Source organism: Squalius cephalus (genome assembly GCF_949319135.1).
Source record: "Squalius cephalus genome assembly, chromosome: 6".
Classification (NCBI taxonomy): Eukaryota; Metazoa; Chordata; class Actinopteri; order Cypriniformes; family Leuciscidae; genus Squalius; species Squalius cephalus.
In genome coordinates, this window is record NC_137127.1 from 26530193 (window position 1) to 26555486 (window position 25294).

A 25294-nucleotide genomic window follows, 5' to 3' on the forward strand; every position below is an offset into this window, starting at 1 on the left:
CTAGACGGTTTGTTCGATTTGCACGAAAATTGAACCAGATCATCTTCAGGTAGTGCTGACAAAAAGTTATGGAATTCAAATTGATTCGTCAAACCGTTTTCGATAAACGCACGAATACATTTTACGTAGCGCTAGCAAAAACAGTCGTAAGGCTGTATCTCCGCAACGGTTTATCGTATTCAGACCAAACTTGGTACTTGTACTCACAAGCATGACCTGAGGCTACATGCTGTGTTTCGGAGCAGCGCCACCTACTGGTCCGGAGATATGAAAAATGGCTATTTTTGCTTATAACTTCTGAACAGTTTGTCCAAAAATCATAAAATTGGTCTCGTTAGATTCAGGGCAACATGCCGAGTCGACTGATATCCAATTTGACCATATCGGTCATTTTGGCTGTCGACCATTTTGAATTTTGTGCTAAAATTCTGTATTTTATGAACGCATGAACGGATTGTTACGAAACGTGGTATGGGTCATCAGCACAATGTCCTGAATGAGCCTGAGAAGTTTCGAAACAGCGCCACCTAGTGATGAATTTTTTTTTTCAAATGCTTATAACTTTGGGTGTGGTCGACTTATTTTCACGAAACTCATCTTTTTAGACTCCTGAATCGTTGCCGAGTCCTACGATACCAAACATGCTAGGTTTCGCTTTACGGTTTGTGTAGCGTTGTGATTTAGCGCTTAAAAAACATTTGGCTATATCTTTGAAACCGCTAGTCCGATCGAGACGAAACCACCGTCAGAAGTTTGGAAACATAGGTCGATAGTTTAATGTCAATGCCCAAATGCGAAAATATTGATGTTTAGGGGTACTAATTTCCAATCAAAGTCATGTGTCAGTCATTTTTTTCGTGTTTTTTCATATAAATGTCTATAACTCCGAAGCGAATTGAGATATTTTCACCAAAATTGACACACATATGTATGGTTTCACTCTGAGGACACGTAAAAAAAATTGTGGGACTGAGCCTCTTGGTGGCGCTATAATTGAACAAAATATGAAATTCCCATTGACTTCAATACAGTTTTGTGAAATAAAATGCTATACTAAACAAATGCATTGGTGTAATATTACGAAACTCAGATTGTGTCATCAGCACCATCCCCTGAAGGCAACCAAAATATTTCAAGACAGCGCCACCTAGTGGTCAAAAGTTATAACAAAATTTCCAAAAAGGCTAATAACTTTTGAATAAATCTGGCTATTGAAATGCCACGGGTCTTAATAGATTCCTTGGGTCAAGCCGAGAACATAGATACCAAGTTTTCCTTATTTGGCCAAACTTCCTGTCCGCCATCTTGATTTTCATTCAAAACCTACTTTTTCGAACTCCTCCTAGACCGTTTGTCCGATTTTCACCAAAATCGAATCGTATCATCTCCAGACTGTGCCGACAAAAAGTTATGGATTTCGTGAGCATTGCTGCTGTGCAATGATGCCAAAATGACTATTCAGGCTTTATATCTGCAATGCCTCGACATATTGACACAAAACTTTGTATGTGTCACTGTCTCCTTACTCTGACCACACCACATCAATTTCTTACAGCGCCACCTTTTGGTCAAAAGTGACAATCCATTAAATCATATTTTGAATCACTTTTTACATGATTTTTCAGCCATTTCGCCTAAAATCCTCTTTAAATGTCTTTAATTGCTCATTGTTGCAGTTGGACTGACACATTCAGACATGTTGGCATGTCTTGTCGTCTTATTCTGCTTGGCCCCGGTAATTGCTGCTTGCAGCTATATTTAGGGGCCAAGCACCGAAGGTGCGTAGGCACCTATTGTATCTGTTCCCGTTCTTATTATTATTATTCTTCATTTTTCCGACTGGGAGTCTATGGCAGCCCATAGAACCGCTTGCGGGAAAGTTATGAAATTTGGCACAATGATAGAGGAGGGTCTGACCTATCAGCATAGCAAATTTGGAGTCTCCAAGTCATTACCTCTAGCGCCACCAACTGTCCAAAGTTGCACTCATGTTTATGCTAATAACTTTTGAACCACATGGGCTAGAAACAAAATTATTTTTTTCTCTGATTCCCTAGCTCAAGCCGATTCGATTGCACCCTATGACGTCATTTTCCGTCATGAAAATTTTTCCGCCATTTTGAATTTTCCGAAAAACCTACTTTTTCGAACTCCTCCTAGGCCGTTACTCCGATTTTCACGAAATTTGAACCAGATCATCTCCAGACCATGCCGACAAAAAGTTATGGAATTCAAGTTGATTCTCTTAACCGTTTTCGATAAACCCACGAAGAAATTTTACGTAGAGCTTGCGAAAACAGACATAAGGCTGTATCTCCGCAACGCTTTATCAGATTCAGACCAATCTTGGTACATGTCATCACAAGCATGACCTGAGGCTACATGCTGCGTTTCGGCGCAGCGCCACCTACTGGTCCAGAGATATGACAAATGGATGTTTTTGCTTATAACTTCTGAATGGTTTGTCCAAAAATCATAAAATCAGTCTCGTTAGATTCAGGGCAACATGCCGAGTCGACTGATATCCAATTTTCCCAGATCAGCCATTTTGGCTGTCGGCCATTTTGAATTATGTGCTAAAATGCTGTATTTTATGAACGCGTGAACGTATCGTTACAAAACTCGGAATGGATCATCAGCACGATGCCCTGAAGGAGCCTGAGAAGTTTCGAAACAGTGCCACCTAGTGGTGAATTTTTTTCCCCAAATGCTTCCAAATGCTTATAACTTTGGGTGTGGTCGACTTATTTTCACGAGACTCATCTCATTAGAGTCCTGAATCGTTGCCAAGTCCCACGATACCAAACATGCTAGGTTTCGCCTTACGGTTTGTGTAGCGTTGTGATTTAGCGCTTAAAAAACATTTGGCTATATCTTCGAAACCGCTAGTCCGATCGAGACGAAACCACCGTCAGAAGTTTGGAAACATAGGTCGATAGCTATATGCCAATGCCCAAATGCGAAAATATTGATAGTAAAGGGTAGTAAAATCCAATCAAAGTCATGTGTCAGTCATTTTTTACGTGTTTTTTCATATAAATGTCTATAACTCTGAAGCGAATTGAGATATCTTCACCAAAATCGACACACATATGTATGGGCTCACTCTGAGGAAATGTAAAAAAAATGGTGGAACTCAGCCTCTTGGTGGCGCTATAATAGAACAAAACATGAAATCCCCATTGACTTCAATACAGTTTTGTGAAATAAAATGCTATACTAAACGAATGCATTAGTTTAATATTTCGAAACTCAAAATATGCCATCAGCACCATCCCCTGAAGGTACCCAAAATATTTTGAGACAGTGCCACCTAGTGGTCAAAAGTTGTAACAAAATTTACAAAACTGCTAATAACTTTTGAATAAATTGGCCTATTGTAATGCAACTGGTCTTAATAGATTCCTTGGGTCAAGCCGAGAACATAGATACCAAGGTTTCCTTATTTGGCCTAGCTTCCTGTCCGCCATCTTGATTTTCAGTCAAAACCTACTTTTTCGAACTCCTCCTAGACCGTTTGTCCGATTTTCACCAAAATCGAATCGTATCATCTCCAGAGTGTGCTGACTAAAAGTTATGGATTTCGTGTCTATAGACGAAACCGTTTTCGTATAGCGTAGCAGCAAATTTGAAGCATGATGCTAAAAGCACTATTCAGGCTTTATCTCTGCAATGGCTTGACATATTGACACCAAACTTTGTATGTGTCATTGTCACTTCACTCTGACCACATCACATCAGTTTTGTAACTGCGCCACCTATTGGTCAAAAGTGATAATCCATTAAATCATATTTTGAATGACTTTTTATATGATTTTTCAGCCATTTCGCCTAAAATCCTCTTTAAATGTATTTAATTGCTCATTGTTGCAGTTGGTCTGACACCTTCAGCCATGTTGGCATATCCTGTCATCTGCTTGCGCTTGGCCCCGATAATTGCTGCTTGCAGCTATATTTAGGGGCCAAGCACCGAAGGTGCGTAGGCACCTATTGTATCTGTTCCCGTTCTTATTAGGGGCCAAGCACCGAAGGTGCGTAGGCACCTATTGTATCTGTTCCCGTTCTTATTATTATTATTCTTCATTTTTCCGACTGGGAGTCTATGGCAGCCCATAGAACCGCTTGCGGGAAAGTTATGAAATTTGGCACACTGATAGAGGAGGGTCTGACCTATCAGCATAGCAAATTTGGAGTCTCCAAGTCATTACCTCTAGCGCCACCAACTGTCCAAAGTTGCACTCATGTTTATGCTAATAACTTTTGAACCACATGGGCTAGAAACAAAATTATTTTTTTCTCTGATTCCTTAGCTCAAGCCGATTCGATTGCACCCTATGACGTCATTTTCCGTCATGAAAATTTTTCCGCCATTTTGAATTTTCCGAAAAACCTACTTTTTCGAACTCCTCCTAGGCCGTTACTCCGATTTTCACGAAATTTGAACCAGATCATCTCCAGACCATGCCGACAAAAAGTTATGGAATTCAAGTTGATTCTCTTAACCGTTTTCGATAAACCCACGAAGAAATTTTACGTAGCGCTTGCGAAAACAGACATAAGGCTGTATCTCCGCAACGCTTTATCAGATTCAGACCAATCTTGGTACATGTCATCACAAGCATGACCTGAGGCTACATGCTGCATTTCGGCGCAGTGCCACCTACTGGTCCGGAGATATGACAAATGGATGTTTTTGCTTATAACTTCTGAATGGTTTGTCCAAAAATCATAAAATCAGTCTCGTTAGATTCAGGGCAACATGCCGAGTCGACTGATATCCAATTTTCCCAGATCAGCCATTTTGGCTGTCGGCCATTTTGAATTATGTGCTAAAATGCTGTATTTTATGAACGCGTGAACGTATCGTTACAAAACTCGGAATGGATCATCAGCACGATGCCCTGAAGGAGCCTGAGAAGTTTCGAAACAGTGCCACCTAGTGGTGAATTTTTTTCCCCAAATGCTTCCAAATGCTTATAACTTTGGGTGTGGTCGACTTATTTTCACGAGACTCATCTCATTAGACTCCTGAATCGTTGCCAAGTCCCACGATACCAAACATGCTAGGTTTCGCCTTACGGTTTGTGTAGCGTTGTGATTTAGCGCTTAAAAAACATTTGGCTATATCTTCGAAACCGCTAGTCCGATCGAGACGAAACCACCGTCAGAAGTTTGGAAACATAGGTCGATAGCTATACGCCAATGCCCAAATGCGAAAATATTGCTGTTTAGGGGTAGTAAATTCCAATCAAAGTCATGTGTCAGTCATTTTTTACGTGTTTTTTCATATAAATGTCTATAACTCTGAAGAGAATTGAGATATTTTCACCAAAATCGACACACATATGTATGGGCTCACTCTGAGGACACATAAAAAAAATGGTGTGACTGAGCCTCTTGGTGGCGCTATAACACAACAAAACATGAAATTCCCATTGACTTCAATACAGTTTTGTGAAATAAAATGCTATACTAAACAAATGCATTGGTTTAATATTACGAAACTCAGAATGTGCCATGAACACCATCCCCTGAAGGTACCCAAAATATTTCGAGACAGTGCCACCTAGTGGTCAAAAGTTATAACAAAATTTCCAAAAAGGCTAATAACTTTTGAATACATCTGGCTATTGAAATGCCACTGGTCTTAATAGATTCCCTGGCTCACGCCGAGAACATAGATACCAAGTTTTCCTTATTTGGCCAAACTTCCTGTCCGCCATCTTGATTTTCAGTCAAAACCTACTTTTTCGAACTCCTCCTAGACCGTTTGTCCGATTTTCACCAAAATCGAATCGTATCATCTCCAGACTGTGCCGACTAAAAGTTATGGATTTCGTGTCGATAGACGGAACCGTTTTCGTATAGCGCAGCAGCAAAGTTGAGGCATGATGCCAAAAGCACTATTCAGGCTTTATCTCTGAAATCCCTTGAAATATTGACACCAAACTTTGTATATGTCATTGTCACTTCACTCTGACCACATCACATCAGTTTTGTAACTGCTCCACCTATTGGTCGAAAGTGATAATCCATTAAATCATATTCTGAATTACTTTTTATATGATTTTTCAGCCATTTCGCCTAAAATCCTCTCTAAATGTCTTTAATTGCTCATTGTTGCAGTTGGTCTGACACCTTCAGCCATTTTGGCATATCCTGTCATCTGCTTGCGCTTGGCCCCGATAATTGCTGCTTGCAGCTATATTTATTATTATTCTTCATTTTTCCGACTGGGAGTCTATGGCAGCCCATAGAACCGCTTGCGGGAAAGTTATGAAATTTGGCACACTGATAGAGGAGGGTCTGACCTATCAGCATAGCAAATTTGGAGTCTCCAAGTCATTACCTCTAGCGCCACCAACTGTCCAAAGTTGCACTCATGTTTATGCTAATAACTTTTGAACCACATGGGCTAGAAACAAAATTATTTTTTTCTCTGATTCCTTAGCTCAAGCCGATTCGATTGCACCCTATGACGTCATTTTCCGTCCTGAAAATTTTTCCGCCATTTTGAATTTTCCGAAAAACCTACTTTTTCGAACTCCTCCTAGGCCGTTACTCCGATTTTCACGAAATTTGAACCAGATCATCTCCAGACCATGCCGACAAAAAGTTATGGAATTCAAGTTGATTATCTTAACCGTTTTCGATAAACCCACGAAGAAATTTTACGTAGCGCTTGCGAAAACAGACATAAGGCTGTATCTCCGCAACGCTTTATCAGATTCAGACCAATCTTGGTACATGTCATCACAAGCATGACCTGAGGCTACATGCTGCATTTCGGCGCAGTGCCACCTACTGGTCCGGAGATATGACAAATGGATGTTTTTGCTTATAACTTCTGAATGGTTTGTCCAAAAATCATAAAATCAGTCTCGTTAGATTCAGGGCAACATGCCGAGTCGACTGATATCCAATTTTCCCAGATCAGCCATTTTGGCTGTCGGCCATTTTGAATTATGTGCTAAAATGCTGTATTTTATGAACGCGTGAACGTATCGTTACAAAACTCGGAATGGATCATCAGCACGATGCCCTGAAGGAGCCTGAGAAGTTTCGAAACAGTGCCACCTAGTGGTGAATTTTTTTCCCCAAATGCTTCCAAATGCTTATAACTTTGGGTGTGGTCGACTTATTTTCACGAGACTCATCTCATTAGACTCCTGAATCGTTGCCAAGTCCCACGATACCAAACATGCTAGGTTTCGCCTTACGGTTTGTGTAGCGTTGTGATTTAGCGCTTAAAAAACATTTGGCTATATCTTCGAAACCGCTAGTCCGATCGAGACGAAACCACCGTCAGAAGTTTGGAAACATAGGTCGATAGCTATATGCCAATGCCCAAATGCGAAAATATTGCTGTTTAGGGGTAGTAAATTCCAATCAAAGTCATGTGTCAGTCATTTTTTACGTGTTTTTTCATATAAATGTCTATAACTCTGAAGAGAATTGAGATATTTTCACCAAAATCGACACACATATGTATGGGCTCACTCTGAGGACACATAAAAAAAATGGTGTGACTGAGCCTCTTGGTGGCGCTATAACACAACAAAACATGAAATTCCCATTGACTTCAATACAGTTTTGTGAAATAAAATGCTATACTAAACAAATGCATTGGTTTAATATTACGAAACTCAGAATGTGCCATGAACACCATCCCCTGAAGGTACCCAAAATATTTCGAGACAGTGCCACCTAGTGGTCAAAAGTTATAACAAAATTTCCAAAAAGGCTAATAACTTTTGAATACATCTGGCTATTGAAATGCCACTGGTCTTAATAGATTCCCTGGCTCACGCCGAGAACATAGATACCAAGTTTTCCTTATTTGGCCAAACTTCCTGTCCGCCATCTTGATTTTCAGTCAAAACCTACTTTTTCGAACTCCTCCTAGACCGTTTGTCCGATTTTCACCAAAATCGAATCGTATCATCTCCAGACTGTGCCGACTAAAAGTTATGGATTTCGTGTCGATAGACGGAACCGTTTTCGTATAGCGCAGCAGCAAAGTTGAGGCATGATGCCAAAAGCACTATTCAGGCTTTATCTCTGAAATCCCTTGAAATATTGACACCAAACTTTGTATATGTCATTGTCACTTCACTCTGACCACATCACATCAGTTTTGTAACTGCTCCACCTATTGGTCGAAAGTGATAATCCATTAAATCATATTCTGAATTACTTTTTATATGATTTTTCAGCCATTTCGCCTAAAATCCTCTCTAAATGTCTTTAATTGCTCATTGTTGCAGTTGGTCTGACACCTTCAGCCATTTTGGCATATCCTGTCATCTGCTTGCGCTTGGCCCCGATAATTGCTGCTTGCAGCTATATTTATTATTATTCTTCCGTTTCTTCCGACTGGGAGTCTATGGCAGCCCATAGAACCGATTGCGGGAAAGTTGTTTTGGTTTGACATTCTGATAGAGGACAGTCCCAACATTAAATACACCAATTTTGGTGTTTCTAAGTCACTCCCTCTAGCGCCACCACCTGTCCAAACTTTCACTTTTATTATGCTAATAACTTTTGAACCGTAAGGCCAATCAACAAAATTCTTTTTTCCTCTGATTCCTGAGCTCATGACGATTCGATTGCACCCTATGTCGCCATTTTCCGTCATTAAAATATGGCCGCCATTTTTAATTTTTCTAAAAAGCTACTTTTTCGAACTCGTCCTAGACGGTTTGTCCGATTTGTACGAAAATTGAACCAGATCATCTTCAGGCAGTGCTGACCAAAAGTTATGGAATTCAAATTGATTCGTCAAACCGTTTTCGATAAACGCTCGAACAAATTTTACGTAGCGCCTGCAAAAACAGTCGTAGGGCTGTATCTCCGCAACGGTTTATCGTATTCAGACCAAACTTGGTACATGTCATCACAAGCATGACCTGAGGCTACATGCTGCGTTTCGGCGCAGCGCCACCTACTGGTCCGGAGATATGAAAAATGGCTATTTTTGCTTATAACTTCTGAACAGTTTGTCCAAAAATCATAAAATTGGTCTCGTTAGATCCAGGGCGACATGCCGAGTCGACTGATATCCAATTATACCATATCGGCCATTTTGACTGTCGGCCATTTTGAATTATGTGCTAAAATGCTGTATTTTAGGAACGCATGAACGGATTTTTACGAAACTTGGCATGGGTCATCAGCACGATGTCCTGAAGGAGTGTGAGAAGTTACGAAACAGCGCCACCTAGTGGTCTTTTTTTTTTTTCAAATGCTTATAACTTTGGGTGTGATCGACTTATTTTCACGAAACTCATCTCAATAGACTCCTGAATCGTTGCCGAGTCCTACGATACCAAACATGCTAGGTTTCGCCTTACGGTTTGTGTAGCGTTGTGATTTAGCGCTTAAAAAACATTAGGCTATATCTTCGAAACCGTTTGTCCGATCGAGACGAAACCACCGTCAGAAGTTTGGAAACATAGGTCGATAGCTATATGCCAATGCCCAAATGCGAAAATATTGATGTTTAGGGGTAGTAATATTCAATCAAAGTCATGTGTCAGTCATTTTTTACGTGTTTTTTCATATAAATGTCTATAACTCCGAAGCAAATTGAGATTTTTGCACCAAAATCGACACATATATGTATGGGCTCACTCTGAGGACACATAAAAAAAATGGTGTGACTGAGCCTCTTGGTGGCGCTATAATAGAACAAAACATGAAATTCCCATTGACTTCAATGCAGTTTTGTGAAATAAAATGCTATACTTAACAAATGCATTGGTGTAATATTACGAAACTCAGAATGTGCCAACAACACCATCCCCTGAAGGTACTCAAAATATTTCGAAACAGCACCACCTAGTGGTCAAAAGTTATAACAACATTTCCAAAAAGGCTAATAACTTTTGAATAAATCTGGCTATTGAAATGCCACTGGTCTTACTAGATTCCTTGGGTCAAGCCGAGAACATAGATACCAAGTTTACCTTATTTGGCCAAACTTCCTGTCCGCCATCTTGATTTTCAGTCAAAACGTACTTTTTCGAACTCCTCCTAGACCGTTTGTCCGATTTTCACCAAAATCGAATCGTATCATCTCCAGACCGTGCCGACTAAAAGTTATGGATTTCGTGTCGATAGACGAAACCGTTTTCGTATAGCGCAGCAGCAATTTTGAGGTATAATGCTAAAAGCACTATTCAGGCTTTATCTCTGCAATGCCTTGACATATTGACACCAAACTTTGTATGTGTCATTGTCACTTCACTCTGACCACATCACATCAGTTTTGTAACTGCGCCACCTATTGGTCGAAAGTGATAATGCATTAAATCATATTTTTAATGACTGTTTATATGATTTTTCAGCAATTTCACCTAAAATCCTCTTTAAATGTCTTTAATTGCTCATTGTTGCAGTTGGTCTGACACTTTCAGACATGTTGGCATGTCTTGTCATCTGATTGTGCTTGGCCCCGATAATTGCTGCTTGCAGCTATATTTAGGGGCCAAGCACCGAAGGTGCGTAGGCACCTATTGTATCTGTTCCCGTTCTTATTATTATTATTCTTCATTTTTCCGACTGGGAGTCTATGGCAGCCCATAGAACCGCTTGCGGGAAAGTTATGAAATTTGGCACACTGATAGAGGAGGGTCTGACCTATCAGCATAGCAAATTTGGAGTCTCCAAGTCATTACCTCTAGCGCCACCAACTGTCCAAAGTTGCACTCATGTTTATGCTAATAACTTTTGAACCACATGGGCTAGAAACAAAATTATTTTTTTCTCTGATTCCTTAGCTCAAGCCGATTCGATTGCACCCTATGACGTCATTTTCCGTCATGAAAATTTTTCCGCCATTTTGAATTTTCCGAAAAACCTACTTTTTCGAACTCCTCCTAGGCCGTTACTCCGATTTTCACGAAATTTGAACCAGATCATCTCCAGACCATGCCGACAAAAAGTTATGGAATTCAAGTTGATTCTCTTAACCGTTTTCGATAAACCCACGAAGAAATTTTACGTAGCGCTTGCGAAAACAGACATAAGGCTGTATCTCCGCAACGCTTTATCAGATTCAGACCAATCTTGGTACATGTCATCACAAGCATGACCTGAGGCTACATGCTGCATTTCGGCGCAGTGCCACCTACTGGTCCGGAGATATGACAAATGGATGTTTTTGCTTATAACTTCTGAATGGTTTGTCCAAAAATCATAAAATCAGTCTCGTTAGATTCAGGGCAACATGCCGAGTCGACTGATATCCAATTTTCCCAGATCAGCCATTTTGGCTGTCGGCCATTTTGAATTATGTGCTAAAATGCTGTATTTTATGAACGCGTGAACGTATCGTTACAAAACTCGGAATGGATCATCAGCACGATGCCCTGAAGGAGCCTGAGAAGTTTCGAAACAGTGCCACCTAGTGGTGAATTTTTTTCCCCAAATGCTTCCAAATGCTTATAACTTTGGGTGTGGTCGACTTATTTTCACGAGACTCATCTCATTAGACTCCTGAATCGTTGCCAAGTCCCACGATACCAAACATGCTAGGTTTCGCCTTACGGTTTGTGTAGCGTTGTGATTTAGCGCTTAAAAAACATTTGGCTATATCTTCGAAACCGCTAGTCCGATCGAGACGAAACCACCGTCAGAAGTTTGGAAACATAGGTCGATAGCCATACACCAATGCCCAAATGCGAAAATATTGCTGTTTAGGGGTAGTAAATTCCAATCAAAGTCATGTGTCAGTCATTTTTTACGTGTTTTTTCATATAAATGTCTATAACTCTGAAGAGAATTGAGATATTTTCACCAAAATCGACACACATATGTATGGGCTCACTCTGAGGACACATAAAAAAAATGGTGTGACTGAGCCTCTTGGTGGCGCTATAACACAACAAAACATGAAATTCCCATTGACTTCAATACAGTTTTGTGAAATAAAATGCTATACTAAACAAATGCATTGGTTTAATATTACGAAACTCAGAATGTGCCATGAACACCATCCCCTGAAGGTACCCAAAATATTTCGAGACAGTGCCACCTAGTGGTCAAAAGTTATAACAAAATTTCCAAAAAGGCTAATAACTTTTGAATACATCTGGCTATTGAAATGCCACTGGTCTTAATAGATTCCCTGGCTCACGCCGAGAACATAGATACCAAGTTTTCCTTATTTGGCCAAACTTCCTGTCCGCCATCTTGATTTTCAGTCAAAACCTACTTTTTCGAACTCCTCCTAGACCGTTTGTCCGATTTTCACCAAAATCGAATCGTATCATCTCCAGACTGTGCCGACTAAAAGTTATGGATTTCGTGTCGATAGACGGAACCGTTTTCGTATAGCGCAGCAGCAAAGTTGAGGCATGATGCCAAAAGCACTATTCAGGCTTTATCTCTGAAATCCCTTGAAATATTGACACCAAACTTTGTATATGTCATTGTCACTTCACTCTGACCACATCACATCAGTTTTGTAACTGCTCCACCTATTGGTCGAAAGTGATAATCCATTAAATCATATTCTGAATTACTTTTTATATGATTTTTCAGCCATTTCGCCTAAAATCCTCTCTAAATGTCTTTAATTGCTCATTGTTGCAGTTGGTCTGACACCTTCAGCCATTTTGGCATATCCTGTCATCTGCTTGCGCTTGGCCCCGATAATTGCTGCTTGCAGCTATATTTATTATTATTCTTCATTTTTCCGACTGGGAGTCTATGGCAGCCCATAGAACCGCTTGCGGGAAAGTTATGAAATTTGGCACACTGATAGAGGAGGGTCTGACCTATCAGCATAGCAAATTTGGAGTCTCCAAGTCATTACCTCTAGCGCCACCAACTGTCCAAAGTTGCACTCATGTTTATGCTAATAACTTTTGAACCACATGGGCTAGAAACAAAATTATTTTTTTCTCTGATTCCTTAGCTCAAGCCGATTCGATTGCACCCTATGACGTCATTTTCCGTCATGAAAATTTTTCCGCCATTTTGAATTTTCCGAAAAACCTACTTTTTCGAACTCCTCCTAGGCCGTTACTCCGATTTTCACGAAATTTGAACCAGATCATCTCCAGACCATGCCGACAAAAAGTTATGGAATTCAAGTTGATTCTCTTAACCGTTTTCGATAAACCCACGAAGAAATTTTACGTAGCGCTTGCGAAAACAGACATAAGGCTGTATCTCCGCAACGCTTTATCAGATTCAGACCAATCTTGGTACATGTCATCACAAGCATGACCTGAGGCTACATGCTGCATTTCGGCGCAGTGCCACCTACTGGTCCGGAGATATGACAAATGGATGTTTTTGCTTATAACTTCTGAATGGTTTGTCCAAAAATCATAAAATCAGTCTCGTTAGATTCAGGGCAACATGCCGAGTCGACTGATATCCAATTTTCCCAGATCAGCCATTTTGGCTGTCGGCCATTTTGAATTATGTGCTAAAATGCTGTATTTTATGAACGCGTGAACGTATCGTTACAAAACTCGGAATGGATCATCAGCACGATGCCCTGAAGGAGCCTGAGAAGTTTCGAAACAGTGCCACCTAGTGGTGAATTTTTTTCCCCAAATGCTTCCAAATGCTTATAACTTTGGGTGTGGTCGACTTATTTTCACGAGACTCATCTCATTAGACTCCTGAATCGTTGCCAAGTCCCACGATACCAAACATGCTAGGTTTCGCCTTACGGTTTGTGTAGCGTTGTGATTTAGCGCTTAAAAAACATTTGGCTATATCTTCGAAACCGCTAGTCCGATCGAGACGAAACCACCGTCAGAAGTTTGGAAACATAGGTCGATAGCTATACGCCAATGCCCAAATGCGAAAATATTGCTGTTTAGGGGTAGTAAATTCCAATCAAAGTCATGTGTCAGTCATTTTTTACGTGTTTTTTCATATAAATGTCTATAACTCTGAAGAGAATTGAGATATTTTCACCAAAATCGACACACATATGTATGGGCTCACTCTGAGGACACATAAAAAAAATGGTGTGACTGAGCCTCTTGGTGGCGCTATAACACAACAAAACATGAAATTCCCATTGACTTCAATACAGTTTTGTGAAATAAAATGCTATACTAAACAAATGCATTGGTTTAATATTACGAAACTCAGAATGTGCCATGAACACCATCCCCTGAAGGTACCCAAAATATTTCGAGACAGTGCCACCTAGTGGTCAAAAGTTATAACAAAATTTCCAAAAAGGCTAATAACTTTTGAATACATCTGGCTATTGAAATGCCACTGGTCTTAATAGATTCCCTGGCTCACGCCGAGAACATAGATACCAAGTTTTCCTTATTTGGCCAAACTTCCTGTCCGCCATCTTGATTTTCAGTCAAAACCTACTTTTTCGAACTCCTCCTAGACCGTTTGTCCGATTTTCACCAAAATCGAATCGTATCATCTCCAGACTGTGCCGACTAAAAGTTATGGATTTCGTGTCGATAGACGGAACCGTTTTCGTATAGCGCAGCAGCAAAGTTGAGGCATGATGCCAAAAGCACTATTCAGGCTTTATCTCTGAAATCCCTTGAAATATTGACACCAAACTTTGTATATGTCATTGTCACTTCACTCTGACCACATCACATCAGTTTTGTAACTGCTCCACCTATTGGTCGAAAGTGATAATCCATTAAATCATATTCTGAATTACTTTTTATATGATTTTTCAGCCATTTCGCCTAAAATCCTCTCTAAATGTCTTTAATTGCTCATTGTTGCAGTTGGTCTGACACCTTCAGCCATTTTGGCATATCCTGTCATCTGCTTGCGCTTGGCCCCGATAATTGCTGCTTGCAGCTATATTTATTATTATTCTTCCGTTTCTTCCGACTGGGAGTCTATGGCAGCCCATAGAACCGATTGCGGGAAAGTTGTTTTGGTTTGACATTCTGATAGAGGACAGTCCCAACATTAAATACACCAATTTTGGTGTTTCTAAGTCACTCCCTCTAGCGCCACCACCTGTCCAAACTTTCACTTTTATTATGCTAATAACTTTTGAACCGTAAGGCCAATCAACAAAATTCTTTTTTCCTCTGATTCCTGAGCTCATGACGATTCGATTGCACCCTATGTCGTCATTTTCCGTCATTAAAATATGGCCGCCATTTTTAATTTTTCTAAAAAGCTACTTTTTCGAACTCGTCCTAGACGGTTTGTCCGATTTGTACGAAAATTGAACCAGATCATCTTCAGGCAGTGCTGACCAAAAGTTATGGAATTCAAATTGATTCGTCAAACCGTTTTCGATAAACGCTCGAACAAATTTTACGTAGCGCCTGCAAAAACAGTCGTAGGGCTGTATCTCCGCAACGGTTTATCGTATTCAGACCAAACTTGGTACATGTCATCACAAGCATGACCTGAGGCTACATGCTGCGTTTCGGCGCAGCGCCACCTACTGGTCCGGAGATATGAAAAATGGCTATTTTTGCTTATAACTTCTGAACAGTTTGTCCAAAAATCATAAAATTGGTCTCGTTAGATCCAGGGCGACATGCCGAGTCGACTGATATCCAATTATACCATATCGGCCATTTTGACTGTCGGCCATTTTGAATTATGTGCTAAAATGCTGTATTTTAGGAACGCATGAACGGATTTTTACGAAACTTGGCATGGGTCATCAGCACGATGTCCTGAAGGAGTGTGAGAAGTTACGAAACAGCGCCACCTAGTGGTCTTTTTTTTTTTTCAAATGCTTATAACTTTGGGTGTGATCGACTTATTTTCACGAAACTCATCTCAATAGACTCCTGAATCGTTGCCGAGTCCTACGATACCAAACATGCTAGGTTTCGCCTTACGGTTTGTGTAGCGTTGTGATTTAGCGCTTAAAAAACATTAGGCTATATCTTCGAAACCGTTTGTCCGATCGAGACGAAACCACCGTCAGAAGTTTGGAAACATAGGTCGATAGCTATATGCCAATGCCCAAATGCGAAAATATTGATGTTTAGGGGTAGTAATATTCAATCAAAGTCATGTGTCAGTCATTTTTTACGTGTTTTTTCATATAAATGTCTATAACTCCGAAGCAAATTGAGATTTTTGCACCAAAATCGACACATATATGTATGGGCTCACTCTGAGGACACATAAAAAAAATGGTGTGACTGAGCCTCTTGGTGGCGCTATAATAGAACAAAACATGAAATTCCCATTGACTTCAATGCAGTTTTGTGAAATAAAATGCTATACTTAACAAATGCATTGGTGTAATATTACGAAACTCAGAATGTGCCAACAACACCATCCCCTGAAGGTACTCAAAATATTTCGAAACAGCACCACCTAGTGGTCAAAAGTTATAACAACATTTCCAAAAAGGCTAATAACTTTTGAATAAATCTGGCTATTGAAATGCCACTGGTCTTACTAGATTCCTTGGGTCAAGCCGAGAACATAGATACCAAGTTTACCTTATTTGGCCAAACTTCCTGTCCGCCATCTTGATTTTCAGTCAAAACGTACTTTTTCGAACTCCTCCTAGACCGTTTGTCCGATTTTCACCAAAATCGAATCGTATCATCTCCAGACCGTGCCGACTAAAAGTTATGGATTTCGTGTCGATAGACGAAACCGTTTTCGTATAGCGCAGCAGCAATTTTGAGGTATAATGCTAAAAGCACTATTCAGGCTTTATCTCTGCAATGCCTTGACATATTGACACCAAACTTTGTATGTGTCATTGTCACTTCACTCTGACCACATCACATCAGTTTTGTAACTGCGCCACCTATTGGTCGAAAGTGATAATGCATTAAATCATATTTTTAATGACTGTTTATATGATTTTTCAGCAATTTCACCTAAAATCCTCTTTAAATGTCTTTAATTGCTCATTGTTGCAGTTGGTCTGACACTTTCAGACATGTTGGCATGTCTTGTCATCTGATTGTGCTTGGCCCCGATAATTGCTGCTTGCAGCTATATTTAGGGGCCAAGCACCGAAGGTGCGTAGGCACCTATTGTATCTGTTCCCGTTCTTATTATTATTATTCTTCATTTTTCCGACTGGGAGTCTATGGCAGCCCATAGAACCGCTTGCGGGAAAGTTATGAAATTTGGCACACTGATAGAGGAGGGTCTGACCTATCAGCATAGCAAATTTGGAGTCTCCAAGTCATTACCTCTAGCGCCACCAACTGTCCAAAGTTGCACTCATGTTTATGCTAATAACTTTTGAACCACATGGGCTAGAAACAAAATTATTTTTTTCTCTGATTCCTTAGCTCAAGCCGATTCGATTGCACCCTATGACGTCATTTTCCGTCATGAAAATTTTTCCGCCATTTTGAATTTTCCGAAAAACCTACTTTTTCGAACTCCTCCTAGGCCGTTACTCCGATTTTCACGAAATTTGAACCAGATCATCTCCAGACCATGCCGACAAAAAGTTATGGAATTCAAGTTGATTCTCTTAACCGTTTTCGATAAACCCACGAAGAAATTTTACGTAGCGCTTGCGAAAACAGACATAAGGCTGTATCTCCGCAACGCTTTATCAGATTCAGACCAATCTTGGTACATGTCATCACAAGCATGACCTGAGGCTACATGCTGCATTTCGGCGCAGTGCCACCTACTGGTCCGGAGATATGACAAATGGATGTTTTTGCTTATAACTTCTGAATGGTTTGTCCAAAAATCATAAAATCAGTCTCGTTAGATTCAGGGCAACATGCCGAGTCGACTGATATCCAATTTTCCCAGATCAGCCATTTTGGCTGTCGGCCATTTTGAATTATGTGCTAAAATGCTGTATTTTATGAACGCGTGAACGTATCGTTACAAAACTCGGAATGGATCATCAGCACGATGCCCTGAAGGAGCCTGAGAAGTTTCGAAACAGTGCCACCTAGTGGTGAATTTTTTTCCCCAAATGCTTCCAAATGCTTATAACTTTGGGTGTGGTCGACTTATTTTCACGAGACTCATCTCATTAGACTCCTGAATCGTTGCCAAGTCCCACGATACCAAACATGCTAGGTTTCGCCTTACGGTTTGTGTAGCGTTGTGATTTAGCGCTTAAAAAACATTTGGCTATATCTTCGAAACCGCTAGTCCGATCGAGACGAAACCACCGTCAGAAGTTTGGAAACATAGGTCGATAGCTATACGCCAATGCCCAAATGCGAAAATATTGCTGTTTAGGGGTAGTAAATTCCAATCAAAGTCATGTGTCAGTCATTTTTTACGTGTTTTTTCATATAAATGTCTATAACTCTGAAGAGAATTGAGATATTTTCACCAAAATCGACACACATATGTATGGGCTCACTCTGAGGACACATAAAAAAAATGGTGTGACTGAGCCTCTTGGTGGCGCTATAACACAACAAAACATGAAATTCCCATTGACTTCAATACAGTTTTGTGAAATAAAATGCTATACTAAACAAATGCATTGGTTTAATATTACGAAACTCAGAATGTGCCATGAACACCATCCCCTGAAGGTACCCAAAATATTTCGAGACAGTGCCACCTAGTGGTCAAAAGTTATAACAAAATTTCCAAAAAGGCTAATAACTTTTGAATACATCTGGCTATTGAAATGCCACTGGTCTTAATAGATTCCCTGGCTCACGCCGAGAACATAGATACCAAGTTTTCCTTATTTGGCCAAACTTCCTGTCCGCCATCTTGATTTTCAGTCAAAACCTACTTTTTCGAACTCCTCCTAGACCGTTTGTCCGATTTTCACCAAAATCGAATCGTATCATCTCCAGACTGTGCCGACTAAAAGTTATGGATTTCGTGTCGATAGACGGAACCGTTTTCGTATAGCGCAGCAGCAAAGTTGAGGCATGATGCCAAAAGCACTATTCAGGCTTTATCTCTGAAATCCCTTGAAATATTGACACCAAACTTTGTATATGTCATTGTCACTTCACTCTGACCACATCACATCAGTTTTGTAACTGCTCCACCTATTGGTCGAAAGTGATAATCCATTAAATCATATTCTGAATTACTTTTTATATGATTTTTCAGCCATTTCGCCTAAAATCCTCTCTAAATGTCTTTAATTGCTCATTGTTGCAGTTGGTCTGACACCTTCAGCCATTTTGGCATATCCTGTCATCTGCTTGCGCTTGGCCCCGATAATTGCTGCTTGCAGCTATATTTATTATTATTCTTCATTTTTCCGACTGGGAGTCTATGGCAGCCCATAGAACCGCTTGCGGGAAAGTTATGAAATTTGGCACACTGATAGAGGAGGGTCTGACCTATCAGCATAGCAAATTTGGAGTCTCCAAGTCATTACCTCTAGCGCCACCAACTGTCCAAAGTTGCACTCATGTTTATGCTAATAACTTTTGAACCACATGGGCTAGAAACAAAATTATTTTTTTCTCTGATTCCTTAGCTCAAGCCGATTCGATTGCACCCTATGACGTCATTTTCCGTCATGAAAATTTTTCCGCCATTTTGAATTTTCCGAAAAACCTACTTTTTCGAACTCCTCCTAGGCCGTTACTCCGATTTTCACGAAATTTGAACCAGATCATCTCCAGACCATGCCGACAAAAAGTTATGGAATTCAAGTTGATTCTCTTAACCGTTTTCGATAAACCCACGAAGAAATTTTACGTAGCGCTTGCGAAAACAGACATAAGGCTGTATCTCCGCAACGCTTTATCAGATTCAGACCAATCTTGGTACATGTCATCACAAGCATGACCTGAGGCTACATGCTGCATTTCGGCGCAGTGCCACCTACTGGTCCGGAGATATGACAAATGGATGTTTTTGCTTATAACTTCTGAATGGTTTGTCCAAAAATCATAAAATCAGTCTCGTTAGATTCAGGGCAACATGCCGAGTCGACTGATATCCAATTTTCCCAGATCAGCCATTTTGGCTGTCGGCCATTTTGAATTATGTGCTAAAATGCTGTATTTTATGAACGCGTGAACGTATCGTTACAAAACTCGGAATGGATCATCAGCACGATGCCCTGAAGGAGCCTGAGAAGTTTCGAAACAGTGCCACCTAGTGGTGAATTTTTTTCCCCAAATGCTTCCAAATGCTTATAACTTTGGGTGTGGTCGACTTATTTTCACGAGACTCATCTCATTAGACTCCTGAATCGTTGCCAAGTCCCACGATACCAAACATGCTAGGTTTCGCCTTACGGTTTGTGTAGCGTTGTGATTTAGCGCTTAAAAAACATTTGGCTATATCTTCGAAACCGCTAGTCCGATCGAGACGAAACCACCGTCAGAAGTTTGGAAACATAGGTCGATAGCTATACGCCAATGCCCAAATGCGAAAATATTGCTGTTTAGGGGTAGTAAATTCCAATCAAAGTCATGTGTCAGTCATTTTTTACGTGTTTTTTCATATAAATGTCTATAACTCTGAAGAGAATTGAGATATTTTCACCAAAATCGACACACATATGTATGGGCTCACTCTGAGGACACATAAAAAAAATGGTGTGACTGAGCCTCTTGGTGGCGCTATAACACAACAAAACATGAAATTCCCATTGACTTCAATACAGTTTTGTGAAATAAAATGCTATACTAAACAAATGCATTGGTTTAATATTACGAAACTCAGAATGTGCCATGAACACCATCCCCTGAAGGTACCCAAAATATTTCGAGACAGTGCCACCTAGTGGTCAAAAGTTATAACAAAATTTCCAAAAAGGCTAATAACTTTTGAATACATCTGGCTATTGAAATGCCACTGGTCTTAATAGATTCCCTGGCTCACGCCGAGAACATAGATACCAAGTTTTCCTTATTTGGCCAAACTTCCTGTCCGCCATCTTGATTTTCAGTCAAAACCTACTTTTTCGAACTCCTCCTAGACCGTTTGTCCGATTTTCACCAAAATCGAATCGTATCATCTCCAGACTGTGCCGACTAAAAGTTATGGATTTCGTGTCGATAGACGGAACCGTTTTCGTATAGCGCAGCAGCAAAGTTGAGGCATGATGCCAAAAGCACTATTCAGGCTTTATCTCTGAAATCCCTTGAAATATTGACACCAAACTTTGTATATGTCATTGTCACTTCACTCTGACCACATCACATCAGTTTTGTAACTGCTCCACCTATTGGTCGAAAGTGATAATCCATTAAATCATATTCTGAATTACTTTTTATATGATTTTTCAGCCATTTCGCCTAAAATCCTCTCTAAATGTCTTTAATTGCTCATTGTTGCAGTTGGTCTGACACCTTCAGCCATTTTGGCATATCCTGTCATCTGCTTGCGCTTGGCCCCGATAATTGCTGCTTGCAGCTATATTTATTATTATTCTTCCGTTTCTTCCGACTGGGAGTCTATGGCAGCCCATAGAACCGATTGCGGGAAAGTTGTTTTGGTTTGACATTCTGATAGAGGACAGTCCCAACATTAAATACACCAATTTTGGTGTTTCTAAGTCACTCCCTCTAGCGCCACCACCTGTCCAAACTTTCACTTTTATTATGCTAATAACTTTTGAACCGTAAGGCCAATCAACAAAATTCTTTTTTCCTCTGATTCCTGAGCTCATGACGATTCGATTGCACCCTATGTCGTCATTTTCCGTCATTAAAATATGGCCGCCATTTTTAATTTTTCTAAAAAGCTACTTTTTCGAACTCGTCCTAGACGGTTTGTCCGATTTGTACGAAAATTGAACCAGATCATCTTCAGGCAGTGCTGACCAAAAGTTATGGAATTCAAATTGATTCGTCAAACCGTTTTCGATAAACGCTCGAACAAATTTTACGTAGCGCCTGCAAAAACAGTCGTAGGGCTGTATCTCCGCAACGGTTTATCGTATTCAGACCAAACTTGGTACATGTCATCACAAGCATGACCTGAGGCTACATGCTGCGTTTCGGCGCAGCGCCACCTACTGGTCCGGAGATATGAAAAATGGCTATTTTTGCTTATAACTTCTGAACAGTTTGTCCAAAAATCATAAAATTGGTCTCGTTAGATCCAGGGCGACATGCCGAGTCGACTGATATCCAATTATACCATATCGGCCATTTTGACTGTCGGCCATTTTGAATTATGTGCTAAAATGCTGTATTTTAGGAACGCATGAACGGATTTTTACGAAACTTGGCATGGGTCATCAGCACGATGTCCTGAAGGAGTGTGAGAAGTTACGAAACAGCGCCACCTAGTGGTCTTTTTTTTTTTCAAATGCTTATAACTTTGGGTGTGATCGACTTATTTTCACGAAACTCATCTCAATAGACTCCTGAATCGTTGCCGAGTCCTACGATACCAAACATGCTAGGTTTCGCCTTACGGTTTGTGTAGCGTTGTGATTTAGCGCTTAAAAAACATTAGGCTATATCTTCGAAACCGTTTGTCCGATCGAGACGAAACCACCGTCAGAAGTTTGGAAACATAGGTCGATAGCTATATGCCAATGCCCAAATGCGAAAATATTGATGTTTAGGGGTAGTAATATTCAATCAAAGTCATGTGTCAGTCATTTTTTACGTGTTTTTTCATATAAATGTCTATAACTCCGAAGCAAATTGAGATTTTTGCACCAAAATCGACACATATATGTATGGGCTCACTCTGAGGACACATAAAAAAAATGGTGTGACTGAGCCTCTTGGTGGCGCTATAATAGAACAAAACATGAAATTCCCATTGACTTCAATGCAGTTTTGTGAAATAAAATGCTATACTTAACAAATGCATTGGTGTAATATTACGAAACTCAGAATGTGCCAACAACACCATCCCCTGAAGGTACTCAAAATATTTCGAAACAGCACCACCTAGTGGTCAAAAGTTATAACAACATTTCCAAAAAGGCTAATAACTTTTGAATAAATCTGGCTATTGAAATGCCACTGGTCTTACTAGATTCCTTGGGTCAAGCCGAGAACATAGATACCAAGTTTACCTTATTTGGCCAAACTTCCTGTCCGCCATCTTGATTTTCAGTCAAAACGTACTTTTTCGAACTCCTCCTAGACCGTTTGTCCGATTTTCACCAAAATCGAATCGTATCATCTCCAGACCGTGCCGACTAAAAGTTATGGATTTCGTGTCGATAGACGAAACCGTTTTCGTATAGCGCAGCAGCAATTTTGAGGTATAATGCTAAAAGCACTATTCAGGCTTTATCTCTGCAATGCCTTGACATATTGACACCAAACTTTGTATGTGTCATTGTCACTTCACTCTGACCACATCACATCAGTTTTGTAACTGCGCCACCTATTGGTCGAAAGTGATAATGCATTAAATCATATTTTTAATGACTGTTTATATGATTTTTCAGCAATTTCACCTAAAATCCTCTTTAAATGTCTTTAATTGCTCATTGTTGCAGTTGGTCTGACACTTTCAGACATGTTGGCATGTCTTGTCATCTGATTGTGCTTGGCCCCGATAATTGCTGCTTGCAGCTATATTTAGGGGCCAAGCACCGAAGGTGCGTAGGCACCTATTGTATCTGTTCCCGTTCTTATTATTATTATTCTTCATTTTTCCGACTGGGAGTCTATGGCAGCCCATAGAACCGCTTGCGGGAAAGTTATGAAATTTGGCACACTGATAGAGGAGGGTCTGACCTATCAGCATAGCAAATTTGGAGTCTCCAAGTCATTACCTCTAGCGCCACCAACTGTCCAAAGTTGCACTCATGTTTATGCTAATAACTTTTGAACCACATGGGCTAGAAACAAAATTATTTTTTTCTCTGATTCCTTAGCTCAAGCCGATTCGATTGCACCCTATGACGTCATTTTCCGTCATGAAAATTTTTCCGCCATTTTGAATTTTCCGAAAAACCTACTTTTTCGAACTCCTCCTAGGCCGTTACTCCGATTTTCACGAAATTTGAACCAGATCATCTCCAGACCATGCCGACAAAAAGTTATGGAATTCAAGTTGATTCTCTTAACCGTTTTCGATAAACCCACGAAGAAATTTTACGTAGCGCTTGCGAAAACAGACATAAGGCTGTATCTCCGCAACGCTTTATCAGATTCAGACCAATCTTGGTACATGTCATCACAAGCATGACCTGAGGCTACATGCTGCATTTCGGCGCAGTGCCACCTACTGGTCCGGAGATATGACAAATGGATGTTTTTGCTTATAACTTCTGAATGGTTTGTCCAAAAATCATAAAATCAGTCTCGTTAGATTCAGGGCAACATGCCGAGTCGACTGATATCCAATTTTCCCAGATCAGCCATTTTGGCTGTCGGCCATTTTGAATTATGTGCTAAAATGCTGTATTTTATGAACGCGTGAACGTATCGTTACAAAACTCGGAATGGATCATCAGCACGATGCCCTGAAGGAGCCTGAGAAGTTTCGAAACAGTGCCACCTAGTGGTGAATTTTTTTCCCCAAATGCTTCCAAATGCTTATAACTTTGGGTGTGGTCGACTTATTTTCACGAGACTCATCTCATTAGACTCCTGAATCGTTGCCAAGTCCCACGATACCAAACATGCTAGGTTTCGCCTTACGGTTTGTGTAGCGTTGTGATTTAGCGCTTAAAAAACATTTGGCTATATCTTCGAAACCGCTAGTCCGATCGAGACGAAACCACCGTCAGAAGTTTGGAAACATAGGTCGATAGCTATACGCCAATGCCCAAATGCGAAAATATTGCTGTTTAGGGGTAGTAAATTCCAATCAAAGTCATGTGTCAGTCATTTTTTACGTGTTTTTTCATATAAATGTCTATAACTCTGAAGAGAATTGAGATATTTTCACCAAAATCGACACACATATGTATGGGCTCACTCTGAGGACACATAAAAAAAATGGTGTGACTGAGCCTCTTGGTGGCGCTATAACACAACAAAACATGAAATTCCCATTGACTTCAATACAGTTTTGTGAAATAAAATGCTATACTAAACAAATGCATTGGTTTAATATTACGAAACTCAGAATGTGCCATGAACACCATCCCCTGAAGGTACCCAAAATATTTCGAGACAGTGCCACCTAGTGGTCAAAAGTTATAACAAAATTTCCAAAAAGGCTAATAACTTTTGAATACATCTGGCTATTGAAATGCCACTGGTCTTAATAGATTCCCTGGCTCACGCCGAGAACATAGATACCAAGTTTTCCTTATTTGGCCAAACTTCCTGTCCGCCATCTTGATTTTCAGTCAAAACCTACTTTTTCGAACTCCTCCTAGACCGTTTGTCCGATTTTCACCAAAATCGAATCGTATCATCTCCAGACTGTGCCGACTAAAAGTTATGGATTTCGTGTCGATAGACGGAACCGTTTTCGTATAGCGCAGCAGCAAAGT